The following is a 16,903-nucleotide window of genomic DNA, read 5'->3' on the forward strand; positions in this document are numbered from 1 at the left end:
GGGATGTTTCCTTAGCTTTTACTTAAATTCCTTCCATTTTCTTATTTAATTGAATTTTTCATGCATTCCAAGATCCTCAGTAGATGTTTGCAATCACACACAACACAGAATTGTGTTTTTTTCCCTATTCCTACAACCAATGATGTAAAGTTTAATTAATGAACCTGGTGTAATAAGAGATTACCAACAACCACTAATCATAAAGTAGAATAATGAGAACAATATAATTAACAATAACATAAGACAACTGTCTGGTCCAGAGAATGAGCTGCGATAAACATATTTTCAGTTTTGAATGAGTGAGTTTATTAAGTATATAGCAAGTCAAAATAAAATGAAATAAAAAAAACAATACTCATTTGAAGTTTTCAGTAGAGAGAGTCCTGGGCAGAGCAGAACTTGGGTGAGGTTTCCAAATAAAACAACAAATAGCAACTGTTAGAGAAAACATTATCAAACTGGAAGTTTACAACACCCAGCAGAAATCAAGCCAGGAAGTTAAGGCAGTTAGCTTTCTCTCCAGGGCTAAACTTCAGGCTTCTCTTTCATACTGTAGGCCCTTATATGCCATGGATAAAAATCTGCTGGAAATACTTGACCTAGTTGTTTTTAAAAACACAATCTTTTATTCTTGGACTGTTTTGTCCTCCCTGTCACTGAGTTGCGGGTGGGGAGACTAGACACCCCCAGAGAAGAACACGCTGGGGTCTGAAGTGGCAGAAGAGCAAGCCCACTTCCAGAGCCAGCTTCTCAGTGAGCTCAAACAGTGCACGCTGCCTTGCAGATGGAGTGTACATGACAGTCACTAAGACAGTGTTGGCATAAAATCTATCAAGACTTCTGATTATGCAGAACCCACCCTTTTTCTTGTGCTGCTGTTGAATTCACAGAAAACCAAGTACCAGTGAGACGGCAGGCAGTGTGCGCTGGCTTGGTTTTGTCTCTTAAACTATAGCATGGATTTTAATTAGTCTTATCAATAAAAACCCAGAGTCAGATAGTAGGCGGTGAAAGCTGAAAGATCAGAGAAGTAAAGAAGCCAGTCACTAGAGACCTTTCACCTCTACTAAATCCTCAGACCAAAGTGGGCAAGATCCTGTCTCCACAAATCCTCAGACTGAATGCCCTGAACTTCTGTTTCCTCCCACCTTACATTCCCCTCTCAGTTCAGCCACAGCTCTTCCTGCCTTTACCTGGCTAGTGGTGGGATTAAAGGTGTGAGCCCTGACTGCCTGGGTGTTTCTCTTTTAGACTGTACCAACCGTGCTTAGTTCAGGGTGGCCTTGAATTTACAGAGATTCTGTTCCTCCTGAGTGCTGGGGATTAAGGGTGTGTGCCACCACTGCTTGGCCTCTGGCTAACTAGTGGCTAGCTCCACACTCTGATCTTCAGGCAAGCTTTATTTGTTAAAACACCAACAAAATATCACATTACACTGTGAACTGCCTAGCAAGAAAGGAAATAAGAACAAGAGGTTTTGACTTTCATGAAGTTCCCTGTATCTAAAACATCTCTGGCAGAGATCTCAAGGCAGTAGGAGCAATGCTGCTGAGGCTTTTTGGAGAAAGGAAACTGAAAACAAGCGGTTTGGGTGGAACCTCAAAAGTGTCATAATTAGTATGCCGCCTGTCGGCGGGGCTCGGGACCCAGCTACACAGCCAAGGTTAGCCAAGTTTCTAGGAGAGAGGAGCGAGTCCCACTTCCCACTCTCTGTCTCTCAGCACCTGCTTTGCATGGCCTACCACTAAGAGTGAAAAGCATTGTGAGGTGGATCTTGTAAACTATCAGCACACACACTAATCCCTGAATTGAGAGTTTAGGCTGCTATGGAGAGGGAATCCAGTGAGGGAAGCCTGGTCTGAACTTTTCTCGAAAAAAAAATCTTAGGACTGAATTTTTGCTAATCAGCAAATGAAGAGGAAATGGGAGTGGTAAGACTCTGGGGTTGGGAAGAAGGATTAGTATTGACTATATTCCAGGAAAGAATAAAGCCGCAGGAAGCCTGGCTCTAAACCTTCACTTGACTGAAGAACAGAAGTTATCTTTTATTTCACCACAACTGAGATCTTAACAAAAGAAAACGCATTTGGCTGTAGCAGGAAGTAGAATACATTGTTCAGAGTGTTGGCCCAGACTGAGTCTAAATGGAGCTCTGATTTTCTGGGTGTTTTGGAGGTCTCTTACTGACATGAATGTATATGTAGAAGAGAGCTTTTGCTATCTAACTGAAGGAGAAAGAAACATAGGAATAGCTCTCCAGTTATTCCTAGATAAAAGATAAGAACAATGGTGTGACAGAGTACCTACGAGGTAACATTGGCTTGAAAGCGACAGAGCACCAAACTCTAAATAACAGATAATGTATTATTCCACAATCTCAGATGTTCAAGTGGCATGGCATTTATTATCTTTTAAATTATGTATGCTTTTAAGTCTCTATTTCTTTTAATTTATTAGGTATTAGAAAAATTATTTTAGTCCACTTAAAATTGGATCCCACATTTCCCTTTCCACAGTAAAATTCCTAGAATCTAGGAGAGAGATGACTCATAATAACTGAATATATATATATATATATATGTATATATATACATATATATATATATATGCCTGCTGGTGGCTCAGGAAGTTTCTGGGATTTTCAGGAGGTGGAACTTACTTACTGAAGAAATCTTATTGGAGGAAGTGTGTCACTGGGGGCCAGCTGTGAGAGGTCATAGGCTCCTCACATCTTCCTCTGTTTCCTGTTTGAGCAAGAATTGAAATAGGCCAGCTTCCCGCCTGCCTTGTGAAGTTAGTCATGCCTTCTCTGTGGGCTGCTATGTCTTCCCTGTGGTGATGAAATCCACCCTCCTGGAACTGTAAGTAAAAATTAACCCGCTCCTCCCCTAAGTTGCTTTTGGTCATTACATTTTATTGCAATAGAAAAGAAACACTTCACTGATAACCTTTGTAGACTTATTGAAATGTAATAACTATTTCTAAGTCTTTATCAGGACATAGTTAATTATGGTGTTCAACTTTTAACTTTTTTTGCTTTTCTTCAGCTATTTAAAACTTTAATTATTGGAGGAAGGTGTTTTGTAATTTCATAATATCATGGTAGGTTTGTCTTTTGTTCATGGAAAATTGTCAAGTTTTGCTTAGAGCTGTTGGCTTTATTTAATGAGGTGTATACATGCTTAGAATTTTTATATTACCTTGGTGACTTTAACATTTAATCATTGTACAGCAGCTCTGTCCTTAATGACACTATTTGTCTTATACTCTTCTCTGACAAATATTAATATAACTGTTCCAACTGGGGTTTTTGTGCCTAGTGTCTGATTGATACATTCTGTTCACATTCTTTTCAGTTATTCAGTATTGTAATATTCTCAGTGTGTCTTTTGTAAACACTATAGGACGAGAGTGGCCTTTAAGCCAGTTTAATGTTCTTTTTAAAGCTGGGAGTCTAATTTATGTATATTGTGTCGGTAGAAATATTTGAATTTTTTGTAATCATCTTATGTCTCTCCATGTGATATTCCCTGCTTATGTTTGTTTTCTTCTTTATAAAAATATGCTTAAGATTTGCTGGCTTGTGGTGGTGCACTCCTTTAATCCCAGCACTCTGGAGGCAGAGAAAGGCAGATCTTTGTGAATTTGAGGCCAGCCAGGTCAACAAGAGCTAGTTCCAGCACAGGCAATACAGAGAAACCCTGTTTAAGATTATTCTTTATGTAGGAGGGTGTTTATTATGTTAGTCATGTTTCTGTAAGTCCCATGTCATCAATTTTGTGGGGACAAGTCCTTTTTCATCAGCCAAGAGTAATGCTTTTGGATGTAGTTTTTGGAGAAATCGTGTAAGGTCAAGTTTATTGCTTCAGTGAAGTGGTCTTGCATTCAGTTAGCTGAAGTGAGGAACCCAGTGCTATTTAGTACACAGACAATATTGTGTAACTTCCCCTGACTCTAGAAATCCCCCGACTCATTCTATTTATCGCCATAATTCATACACTGCTTAAACATTACCCTCTCAAAGAGACATCATCTGACGACCTAATTTGAGTCACACCGCAATTCTCAGCCTAATCCTGACTGCATATTATATACTGTATATATTTATACTTGTGGGCATAATAATGAAGAAATCTTACCAGATTGGTGACTCATTTCCTCAAAGACTCTCAGGATGCCTGACTGGACAGAATGAGCTTACGTGTGAACATCTGCTGTTGATTTACTAGTTTATCCCTTCAGTGCCTATCTTTTGCACTTTTTAGTCAAAGGGAGTTTTAAAAGATTTTACACCACAGGGCTTGACTGCTTAATCACAGACAGCAGAGCAGAGTGAAGCATGGATGCTGCTGTGAAGCCACTGTGTGTTCTCTCTGTGTTCTCTGTATGTTCTCTGTATGTTCTCTCTGTGTTCTCTCTGTGTTCTCTGTATGTTCTCTCTATGTTTTCTGTGTGTTCTCTGTATGTTCTTTCTGGGGGAGGAATAAGGGACTGGGTGGGGAAGGCAGGCCCATCTTGCTGTAGTGATTCTCAGGGGAGGGCATATTGGCACTGGCCTGGTGTTGTATAGTTTGTAAAGCCCTCTCAACAATGTCAATTATTAAATCCTCACAATAGCACCTCCTATTATCTGTATTTAACTTATGGGGAATAAATCCCATCAAATAAATACAAACTGGGAAGTGAGAGAGCACATTACACTCCTGGCTTGGTATTACATTTTATTTTTATTATTATTATTATTACTAGAGTGCTTTTCTAAGTTAAATCTGGACACCCACCTGTTACCTGTGACTTTTGGAGATTTGTAAGATGGTGTTCAAGAAACAGCAAGCAGTGATGCAATAGGGAGCAGCTCACCATGACAACAAGGCCTTAGGCATCTGTGGTCCAGAGTCTAATGGAACTAACAGACACTTGCTGTAAGACTATCCTAGGGAGGAGGAAAATTCTCTCTGACATTTCAAAGCCTCTTGCAGCTTCTTGCTCTCCCCAGAGCATGACAAATATAAACTTGGAACTATAATAATAGCAAATGTGGAGCACACCAGGTGTCAGGGATGTCTCATGGATTGCGTGCTTATGTAACTCAGTCACATCTCCCATGAAGTCGATGCAGTAGGCACTATCAGGCAGTTCTTCTTCAAAGAACTAGAAAACACCTTTGATCTCATTTTGGAGCTAGAAAGGGAAAGACATAGAATTCCAACCTACGTAGTCTCTGTATCAGGAAAGTAGAGACCAATAGAAACATAAACAAGTACATACTTTTAAATTTTTCTAGTAGCTACATTAAAAACAAAAACAAATAACATCAACCCAATATGCTTGATTAAAGTATGTATGCTAAGTCTTCAAAAACTCTGACGTGTATTTTGTTCTCAGAGTTCATCAATTCTGATGATAAAATTTTCATCTATATTTAAATTTAACTTTATATAAACTTAAAATTCACAAAATTTACAGTTGAAAAAGTAGACTAATATATTCAAGTAATTTTAATCATACTGATTTTCTAGAAACTGAATTTAGTTTATGTTTTTAATTAAAATTAAATGCAGTATAAAATGTAGTTCCTTCAGTTGCACACTTAAAATGTTTGAGAACCATAAGTAGCTGCTATAGGCAGGGTGCTCTGAAATTGAAGCTTGTTTTCTATTTGTTTATTAATTGACTGATTTATTTATTTCTGGTGTGCATGTGTACAATATGTGTCTAAGTTTGTGGTGTTTGTGTATGTGTGTGTGTGTGTGTGCCAGAAATCAAGGTGAATATTTTTTTGATTGCTCCCCACCTTTTTCTTTGAGGCAGGACCTCATCTGAGCCTGGAACTCAATGATTTTGTTAGGATGCCTGGCCAGACAACTCCAGGGATATATCTGCTCATCTCTGCCTTCCCAGTTCTAGAATTGCAATGTTACCTATAACCAACTTTTGACTTGGGTGCTGGGGAGCCAAACTCCTGTTCTTGACTTAAATGCTAGACAGTTTACTGACTAAGCCACATCCCCAGGCCCCATAATTCAGACTCTGCTTCAGTCGCAGGAGAGAAGCACTCTCATCTCCATGGCCCTGCCTGCCCCAACTGCCCAGTTCAGGAATAGTCTCTTTCCACCCCATAATATCAGCACTCTCTCTTCATATTTTGTTTCACATGTAGCTGCATGACCCTGCACAGATTCTAATGTCTGCTTGGAGAAAAGTGAAAAGCATTGAAAAGGAAACAAAAACAAACTACAGATAAGAAAAGTCAAGATAAAGGATGTAACACGAATAATAAAATCCCAGAGACAGAAATTGGGGTTCAACCTGAAAACCAGAAAAACAAAGCAGCCAAGTCATTAGAGAAGTTTTACCTCTACCAAGGCTGGGCGATCACATACTAAACAGTCTTTCTCTCTTCTCATTTTATATTCCCTCTACTGCTTGGTTTAAAGGCGTGTTACTCCCTAGTATTGGGATTAAAGGTGTGAGGTACCATCACCTGGATTTGAACTTATAGATCCATCTGACTGTCTCCCAAGTTTTGGAATTAAAGGTGTGTGTCACCATTGTCTGACCTCTGGTGGCTTTAGCTTTGCCTCTGGTCTTCAGGTAAGATTTATTTATCAAAATACAAAAATATACCACCATAATGGAGATCAAGAGAGCCAAAACAGATTTTCTACCAGACCTTTGGAATTAATGAGGTTCCAAACTAGCTTCTGAAATTATTTTTGAAATCCTCTCACATCCTTTTTATTGGTATGAGTGATTTGGGGAAAGAAAAATAATTCACAAGAAATTGGAGAGAGGAAAAAATAGTTAAAATTTCTCTTGATGCTTGGATTTACCCTTTGGGAGGCTACTGAAGAAAAAAAATGAGAATAATGTAGATAAAGTTTTTGTCCCACCTGGTCCCACAGTCATTCAGTCCCAAATAAACATACAAAGGCTTATATTAATTATAAATTGCTTGGCCTATTGCTCAGGCTTATTACTGACTGCTTCTTACGTCTTTAACTAACCTGTAATTCTTATCTATGTTTAACCATGTGGGGCACAGTACTTTTTTTTTTGTAGTAAAGCATTCTCATCTTGTTTCCTCTGCATCTGGCCTGAGACTTTCCTCTTCCCAGAATTCTCTTAGTTTGGTCACCCTGCCTATACTTCTTGCCTGGCTACTGACCAATTGATGTTTTATTAAACCAATACTAGTGACAAATCTTTACGGTATACAAAAGCATCATCTCACAGCAGAATATAGGCAAAACCTTTTGGACAACGTAAAGAAAAGAAGTCAGTCTTTCCTGTCTTGCATTCTCGTCAGAGCTGAGAGCTAATTTAAAAATAGAGACAAAGATTATTTCGGTCCTTTTATTCCTGTATACATGCCGTGTCTGGAGCTAAAAGTAATGGGCAGCTTCTCTCTTCCTGTGCTCTATGTCCTACCTTAGTGAGTGGAGGGAGGAGTTGGTTCTCAGCAGACTGACCTGGATCTCAGGATCCGGCCTTTCCGTATGTGATATACTCTGTGCGATGAAGACTCGGTTGGTGATTACTATGAACACATCTTGATTGACATAGCAGACTGGGGGAAAAGCTGAGGAAACTGTGGAAATCATAGGTCTGTGTGAACTCATGCAACTTCTTTGCACAGGCTGGGCAAAGCAGAGAGGAGATATATCCAATGATAGTAATCTGATTCAGGTGCTGTGCCCTTTGATTAACAAAGGTTTTCACTTTAACTCACTTGAGCTCCTGAAGCAGATGTGACTAGTTTGATTTTCCATATGAGGAGATGGAGATTCAGAATGACCAGATAGTACACTCAGAGCACAGGGCCAGCCAGGCATAGAGCCTTGAACACATCTTGGTCTTCGATCTCACCATTGTCTACACAAGTCATGCTTCCTTTTCAAAACATTAGAATTTACTTTGTGTGTATTTATTGTGGAGTCAGTTCTTTCCTTCCGCCTTCACATGACAAGCACGTTACCTGCGGAGCCACCTCCCCAGCCTCAAATTTTCTTCTCTGGGTTCATTTGTGTGGGGAAAAAAAACCACATGCATCTTGATTCACAGGAGGAAATCTTCTAAGGCTCTAGGCTTTCTAGACCTAAAGACAAATAAAAACTTGGATTCAGATGGGTTTCATGGTCAATTTTTTTAATCCCAGCTTCTGCCTTTTATCATATTGACACTCTAGAGTCCATCTCATTCCACTCTGCTGGATGTTCTCACCACCCTCTCTGATTCTTGTATTTCTTTTCTCCTATCTCTATGTCCCCTACTTTTTATTTTTTCCCTTTGGATGCTCACTAAATATATTGTATATGTTAAGATTATGATCAATACTAGGAAAAGAAAGATTATTAAATTCTTTTGGGCCAGAGAGATATATCAGCAGTTATCGCTCTATCAGACTTATTATTTATCAGAGTTACTACTCTACCTGAGGACCTGGGTTCAATTCCTGCCACCCACATGACAGTTCACAACCATCTGATATTCCAGTTCCAGAGGATCCAACATTCTCACCCAGACATACATGTAGGCAAAACATCAATGTATATAAAATAAAAAAGCTAAAAATGTTATTCTTTGAGTCAAAAACCAAATCCACGTTAATTGTAAAAATGGGAAGTTTCAAGAGGGAACAACAGTGGTGTCTGAGAGGAAAGAGTGTTATGTGGGAAAGCAGCAAAAGGCGTTCAGAACAGTCTTGCTAAGCAGGAGCTTCATGTGGGTGAGGCCTGCACTGCTGTGTGTGTATCTCCGGCATTCATTGTAAAGAAGATGGGGGCAGCCTCTCCTTGGTAGTTTGCTTACTGCGACACACACTGACCAGGGTTGAATTGCCAGGAGACTTAAAGAATGATTCCAGGACCATGCACAGAATTATATGATAGTCTGGTAATGCTTAGGAGAAGAAAAGCAGTGCCGACTTATGGCAAACTGTGAGAGGAGTGCCGAGCTGTGCATTGTAGGCTGTGTCCTGAGCTGAGCACTTCATGGTGTGTCCTGAGCTGTGTATCTCACGGTGTGTCCTGAGCTGTGTATCTCACGGTGTGTCCTGAGCTGTGTATCTCACGGTGTGTCCTGAGCTGTGTATCTCACGGTGTGTCCTGAGCTGTGCACCTCACGGTGTGTCCTGAGCTGTGTATCTCACGGTGTGTCCTGAGCTGTGTATCTCACGGTGTGTCCTGAGCTGTGTATCTCACGGTGTGTCCTGGCCTTCTTCATAGATGTCACCACACCTTATGTTTCACAGCTACAACATTTAGCTACAACTTGTTTTCTCTGAACAATAAAATTTGAACATATTCTTTGACTGACATTCTTCCTGCCTTTGAATCTCCTTTCAATTCTGTTACCTAGTTGTCTTTACCTCTTTCTGTCTTTTTCAGCCTCGTCCGAGTCTGCAGTTGTTATTTTTTTTCTTTTTATTAAATTAAATTTTGGTTAGCTTGCAAAACCGTGGGCCTCATTCTTGGACCCTCACCCTCTTCATTGCTTTCTGGTCCTCTTTCCTCCCCCAAAGAGTCTTTCTTTCACTTCCGTAATGTATCAGTCGTTTCTTCTCTTTCACTTTCTCCCCTCCATTCCTTCTCACTACCCGGCAGTTTTAGAATCATATATACTCAGCATATTTTAGCCTAATCTGCATTCATTGTTTATTCTACTACTGTTGGGTTTACAGTTGCAGAGGTGACCAGCCCTTCCTCCATATCTGTTTCTCTTGTGTTTAACCAATTTTCTATTGCAAGACCCCAGTGATCTTCCTGTTTGAAGCCTTCTCCAGAGAGACTGAGTATGCACAGGAAAAGTCGCTGAGCTGTGCAGCTCATGTCATTGTACATCTGCAGCTCCCAGACTCCCCTGGGTCTTGACTTTGAGCGAACTAAGGCAGCCTATCCTTGTCACCCATCTCTTCCTTTCATACCACTCACTATAACTGGAGTTAGCTTAAAAACACACTTGCTTATCATGTGCCTCTACTGAGGCTTTATAAAGGGAAACCCATGTTTATGTCATAGTCGGTTTATCTAGCATGTAGCACATGGTGGTACTTGCTAAATACTCAAACGTTGATTTAGCAATTAAATCTCAGCCTAGATTACTGATAGTGGGCAAGTGCTCACTGCCTGAAGCACATAGCACTCGTTATGACACTGTTTTTTTAAACCTTATTGTAATTCTACTAATAAGGAGACAGGAGATTTGCTAACTCCCTACTCAGCTGACAATAAAGGAATATGTGTGGCCAGATGAAGGAGAAATAGAGAGATGGTTGTCTATAACCAAAATTCAATGTTGAATAGTCTCCACCAAGTATGTAGGTAAATGGAGAATTTTACCCTAATTCTATGTGATCTGTAGTTGTCAATACCACTCCTTTTATAAGTCTAGGCCCTTACTACTTAGCTTCTCTATGGTCACAGATTATAGGATCATTATCCTTTATTTATAGCTAATATCCACTTATGAGTGAGTACATATCATGTTCATCTTTCTAGGTCTGGGTTACCACACTCAGGATGTTTTTTTTTTTCTAGGTCCATCCATTTGCATGCAAATTTCAAGATGTCATAGTTTTTGTTCTGCTGAGTAGTACTCCATTGTGTAAATGCACTACATTTTCTTTATCCTTTCTTTGGTTGGGGGCATCTAGGTTGTTTCCAGGTTCTGACTATTACAAATAATGCCACTATGAACATAGTTGAATAAATGTCCTTGCAGTATGATTGAGCAACCTTTGGGTATATGCCCAAGAGTGGTATTGCTGGGGAACCCTAAGAGAAACATATATAGATACCCCTGGGAAAAGAAAATAGACAAGATCTCCTCACAAAATTGGGAGCATGGGGATGGGGAGAAAAGGAAGGTTGGAAGGGGAGGAGGAGGGGAAAAGAAGAGAGGGGAGGAGAACTTGAGGGAATAGGGTATTTGAGACAGGGGAAGGACATAGATGAGAGCAAGGAAAGAGATATTTTTATTGAGGAAGCCATTATGGGGCACTAGAGAAATTCCCAGGAATCCACAAGGATGACTCCAGCTAAGATTCTAAGCAATAGTGGAAGGAACCCGAACTGGCTGGTGGAGTGGCTTGTCTTAGGATTTTTTCCTAACAGTCAGATTGGTGACTATTTTAAATATCATAGAAGCATCATCCAGCAACTGAGGGAGACTGAAACAGAGACTGGCAGTGGAGCACTGGGCTGAGCTCCCAGAGTCCAGCTGAAGAGTGGGAGGAGTGAGAATATGAGCAAAGAGGTCAAGACCATGATGGGGACACCCACTGAAACAGCTTACCTGAGCTAATGAGAGCTCACCAACTCTGGCCAGACAGGGAAGATACCAGGAAAGGACAAGACCCTTTGAACATGAGTGACAGTTGTATGACAGACTGTGGGGCCACTGGCAGTGGCACCAGAATTTGTCCCTGCTGCTTGTACTGGCTTTTTAGAGCCCATTCTCTTTTGATAGATACCTTGTTCGGCCTGGATATAGTAAGGAGGGCTTTGGACCTTCCCCAAAGCAATGAACCTTGCCCTTTCTGAGGAGTGGATAGGGGGATGGGGTGGGGGAAGGAGGAGGGAATGGGAGGAGGAGAGAGAGTGGGAGCTGGGATTGGTATGTAAAATGAAAAAAAGATAGTTTGTTTCCTTTTTTAAAAAAAATAAAATTTAAAAAAAAAATGAAGGAAAAAATGTGTCTAGGCCCTAAAAGGCCCTGCTCTGTTTCTTTGCTCCCTCTTGTGGAGGAGTTGGTGTTAGCATGTTTCCAAGGTCATACAAAATCAGGTTCTAGAATTCTTCAAGTGTATCTTGAAAGCAGCTTGTTCGGTGTCTGATGGTAGGAAAGTGTCCGTTTTCTCACTCACTTCCATATGGCTAGGTCTGTTGAGAGTTCCGAGGTTTTCCCTGTAGCATTCTGTTTCTCCACCACAGCATGTCCACTCTGCTGTGCTGTGGCTAAGTGCTCTCCAAAGGCTCCCATGCCAGAGCCTTGGAGCTCTCTTGCAGGTGGTGGATCCTTCATGAGATGAGGCCAAGTGGGGGTAATATCAATGAGGTCATTTCCTGAAAGCGGACAGAGGACACATGATCTCTCCTGCCACCCTCTCTTCTACTTCCTCTCAGCATGAGGTAAATGACCGCTTTTTGCCATATGTCCCCACCATGATAGACTGCCACCACCATCTCAAAGCGATGAGGTCAGTTTGTCATGAACTGAAACATCCAAAACTATAAGGACAAATAAAATTTCTTCTTTGTAGCTTGGTGTAGTCGGAGGCCTCTTGTTAGTTCCCAGTTACCCAGACTCCCAAAATAACACAGAATACAAAGAAACTGTATTAATTAAATCACCGCTTGGCCCATTAGCTCTAGCTTCTTATTGGCTAACTCTTACATCTTAATTTAACCCATCTCCATTAATCTGTGCAATACCACAAGGTCATGGCCTACCAGCAAAGTTTCAGTGTGTCTGTCTCTGGTGGCAGCTCCATGGCTTCTCCCCCGATTCCTCCCTTCCTTCTCCCAGTATTCAGTTTAGTTTTCCACTCCTAGCTCTCTTCAACCCTATCAGGATGATCCAGTTTTATTTTTAATTAACCAATGGTATCCACAGCATACAGAGGGGAATCCTACATCAGCTCGGTACATCAGGAATTCTGTTATAACAGCAGGATACTACCTAACAAAACACCATCTTCTCTATGTCCAACTAATTAAGTTGATCTTTCTTGGTTAGGTAAACTATATAGACATGGTAGCTCCTAAGTACATATGACCAGCAAGCTCACTTGAAATGTGGCTGTTGTGACTAAGGACAATTTTATTTTTTCTAATAAATTTTATATTTAAGACATGTAAGGTGGCAAGAGCTGAATGGGGAAGCGGTAAAGGGTACACACACTTCCAGATTTTAAGCTTCCTGGTATTTTTTCACAGCCAGCACTGTGCCTGGCATGTGATTTAAAAGACCTGCATGTCTCTACAAGTTGTGTGTCTGTTAACATTTTTATTTGGTGAGATAAAGATTACATGAGGGGAAATTCTGTTCTGGAAGGATTTGAGTATCTGTGCTGATGAGTTTAAGAGATTAAAATTATTGTTATTGGGTATGAAAGGCCTTACATGTGAGCCAGCAATAGCTTATCCACTTAAGCCGAATTCATTATGAAAATTCTACTTCAACTCTGAATGATACCATACAGATTAAAAAGCAACAATGTGTGCTCATAAAGAGAATATATACAAAGTGAGAAAGATGAAGGAGGCTCCCTCCTAGGATAAACATACTTCATTATGAAGTGGGCATCTTTTGATTTTTCCTTGTACCTGAGTAGTTACAGTCTCGTCTCTACAATTCTTGATTTAGAAAACTGAGGAGCCAAGTTTGTGGTGTGAGCTCACAACTATAATTTCTACCAGGTAGCAAAACACACTTAAGTATTCTACACACGTTAGTGTGGGTGACTTCCCTAAAAATCTCTATGAGGTCAGCACTGATGTAAATCTCTACCCGACAGTTATGGACCTAAATGTAGGACAAGTGACCTGGGGTGGCTATCCTGCTACTGCTGCTACGTCTAGAAATGACACTGGAATCTTGAGCACTCTGGTCCCAAAGTCCATTCTCACTTGCACTTGCTCTTTGCCTCACATCAGCTCTCCATGCCCCTTCTAACTCTGCAATGGTGGGCTATGGTTCTGAGATAGTTTGTCTGTGTGAGAGGCTGTCCTGTAAAATGGCGGGTCTCTGTGTGTGGGAGGCTGTCCTGTAAAATGGTGGGTCTGTGTGTGGGAGGCTGTCCTCTGGAATGGTGGGTCTGTGTGTGGGAAGGCTGTCCTGTGGAATGGTGGGTCTGTGTGTGGGAAGGCTGTCCTGTGGAATGGTGTGTTTCTGTGTGGGAGGCTGTCCTGAAGATGATGCTTTGAGGCCCAGCCTAGAAGAGGAAGAGATGGGATGAATAAGGAGCAGGATGAAGCAGCTATGATATCAGAGCCTTCTACCTCCCTTATTTGTTTAAACACACACACATGCACACACACACACACACACACACACACACACACACACACACACACTGCCTATGGTTAAGAAACTTTCAAAACATAAAGGATTTCCTCCCAAGCAGGGCTGGGTGATTCCTGGAAGGACAGCATGGGCGAGTAGCCGTTGAGCAAGAGCCCGTCTCAGATACTATGCAACTACACAGTGTAGTGGTTTCCCTGAGGCTGGGAGAAAAAAAATCTAACCTCCTGTTTCCTGTAATTCAAGATTTGTTTTCTCGTAAACTGAAAGAGAAGCCTGGGAATTCATCTTTCTTAGATGTTCACATTTTCTGAGCATTGAGTTGTTTCACCCAGAGAGACCCAATGTCTAGGAACTCACCGGACACCAGCACGCAGGAGATTTAAGGATGAAGGTGGTATTGGTTTGGGTGTGGTTTGTATTTCCTGTGGGATTTTTGTGTGTGTGGTTCTTTAATTTTATTGCAAAAGGTTTTTAGAATCTTTGAGTAGCTTCCTTTCACCTAACCCATGAAAAAACTCTTTCCTCCATGGCTGGGAATACCCAGGCCCTACATTTGCAGTGCCAGGAACAGCTACAGAGCCCTGCCAAGCTTCAGTCCTGCCAGCTCTGGCTCTCCCTGGGAGCTGGGTGCCTGTGCCGTGCTGGCCTGAAACTGCTGTTGACAGCTCTGTGTGTGATCATGCGCTGTGAAAGTGACAGTGGCCCAGAGGAGTTAGGAAATGTTCAGAGAAGCGATCGAGTGAAAAAACAATTTTAAAACGTGGGTTATGGCTAGAAAACAAGACTGCAAAATGTCATGGCAAAAGCCACAAAATCCTGAGGTAGTAATTGGTCACATGACCTTTAAATCCTAGGTTATTATCCCCCGACATACACTGCCATCAGACGTATCCCAAGTTCAGTGCATGAGCTGGTCATTGTGGGAACTGACATTTTGACAATTTCCTGCTTGTCTTTAAAATATTCCTGCTAAATAGTCTTTATGTATTTATATTATGTTCAGGAGTCAGACACGCAAGCAGCATGCCCGAGGCCAGTGAATGTAAGGCCCACGACTTGAAGACACACACACGCACACACACACACACACACATTCAAATTCCTGCTGTTCCCGAGAGAGCATTGCTTCCTCTGAATCACAGACGGAGCATTGCTTCCTCTGAATCACAGACGGGAGGTTTGGATTGCTGAATGAGGAAGGATCTTTTTAGCATTTGACAGCACTCTGGTTGGAAAACAACAGTCAAGCATGCGGATCTAAACCAAAGTCATGCTGTTTCGGGGAACAATGCCCTTTTTCTTGGTAGCAGTCTTCCCAGAGTTAGCAGTCTTCCCAGAGTCCAGGCCCACGCTTGACTGGGACACTTGACAATATTCATAAAAATGAACATGTACAAAGAGATGTTTCAAAGTTTATTGTGACTTAATATAATTCAGACCTAATTCTATACTAAACAGTTTCTTCTCAGTTTGGTCCCTTCTCTCATTAGTGTGATAATCAGGACACAACAGCTAACATTTATAGCCACCTGCCTGAAGTATTAAACTGAGGTTTGTATGGCTTTCTTTTCCATGGCCCTACCTCTTTAGGGAATTCTGAAAAATATACAAAGTAGACTATTTATAATTAGATGACAAAAATTTCAAATGTTCCTTGCCATTAAAGATTGCCTAGTATTCATCATGCTATTTTAAGAGTCAGGTTTTCTACTGCAAAGCAAACATGGCATCTTAAATATATCGGGTCACTCAGACTCTGAGTTGGGCATGATGGTCTTGGTACAGGATGATCTAGGTACTTTTTGGCATAGGCTGCAAAGAAGAAAGACTAAAACAAAGTGCAGGTTAGAGTAGTGTCTCATAGGATGTACAGCCGTGGAACTAGAGAAATCACAGGAGCTCATTCATGAAAAGAGGCTCTGAGGAGCCAATTGCAGGTGTAAGACACCATTCCCTCCACACCAGAATTCTGTGTGGTTGGTTGGCTCATGGAACCAACCTGGTTGATTGAGATTGACCCTTGAAAAGCACTGTCCATCAGGGTCCACATATATTCTACCTTCGGAGCAGTATACAAGTTCTTGAGGATAAAGAGATAGATGGGGGATATCCCAAATTTTCTTTCTTGGGGTTAGATTAACTAAATCAATTATGGCAAACTATAGGACATTCTTACCAAAATAGCCAATCTTTCCATGATTATAGTAATTCATAGACAGCAATAAAAATCACTTGGCGAGAGTTTCATATTCTTAACAGTGGGACTACATGTGCTTTTTATCCTACTTTTATTTGTCTAAATTCTCTCATTTTTAAAGCAATGTTTTGAATTGCTTTTGTAAAAGAACAAAGGTAAGAACAAGTGAGCTTAATAAAATAAATGGTGAAACACAGAAAATTGCATGTTTTGTGAGAATTTATATATTTCCCTCTCTCTTTTCTAGCATAAGCAACACAGAATAATCTCCTGAAAATAAATTATAGGTACAAAGCAGACAGTTAAAAACAATTCTTAACTTTGGAAAATTCATTTGAAAATGTAAACTTTTTTTTAGCTTAAAAAAAGAGTCAGGGGCTATTTAGGTGGCAAGTCACCAATAATTTTAAAAGAATTCCCTCACTGAGCTCATTGTTTCTAAAAGTAGTTGATTCCTGCACAGAAACACACATAATAGTGATAAGCACTTGTTTAAGACCTAGTTTAGTAATAGAACCATATCAGGACTCCTAAGACCTCCGTGTTGACTCCCCTCCATTACACTCTGCCTCCCTGAAGTGGGTGCTAGGAGTTGGTGTCACTAAACAATATGCTGCTTTATATATTTTTAAAAGCAAGATATTATATATAATATGATATATAATTCTTACATATGAT

At 40.7% G+C, this 16,903-nt stretch overlaps 1 protein-coding gene across 1 annotated transcript in view; it reads left to right on the top strand.

Annotated features, from left to right (window-relative positions):
* The first annotated feature begins 2,774 nt into the window (after nucleotides 1-2,774).
* The window catches only part of Aim2 (absent in melanoma 2), a 43,237-nt gene continuing 29,108 nt past the window's right edge, over nucleotides 2,775-16,903 (top strand). The window contains exon 1 of the mRNA XM_075987565.1: nucleotides 2,775-2,861. The gene's annotated coding sequence lies outside the window, so the exon portion shown is untranslated. The remainder of the gene's footprint in view (nucleotides 2,862-16,903) is intronic.

Source organism: Microtus pennsylvanicus, chromosome 10 (assembly GCF_037038515.1).
Source record: "Microtus pennsylvanicus isolate mMicPen1 chromosome 10, mMicPen1.hap1, whole genome shotgun sequence".
Classification (NCBI taxonomy): Eukaryota; Metazoa; Chordata; class Mammalia; order Rodentia; family Cricetidae; genus Microtus; species Microtus pennsylvanicus.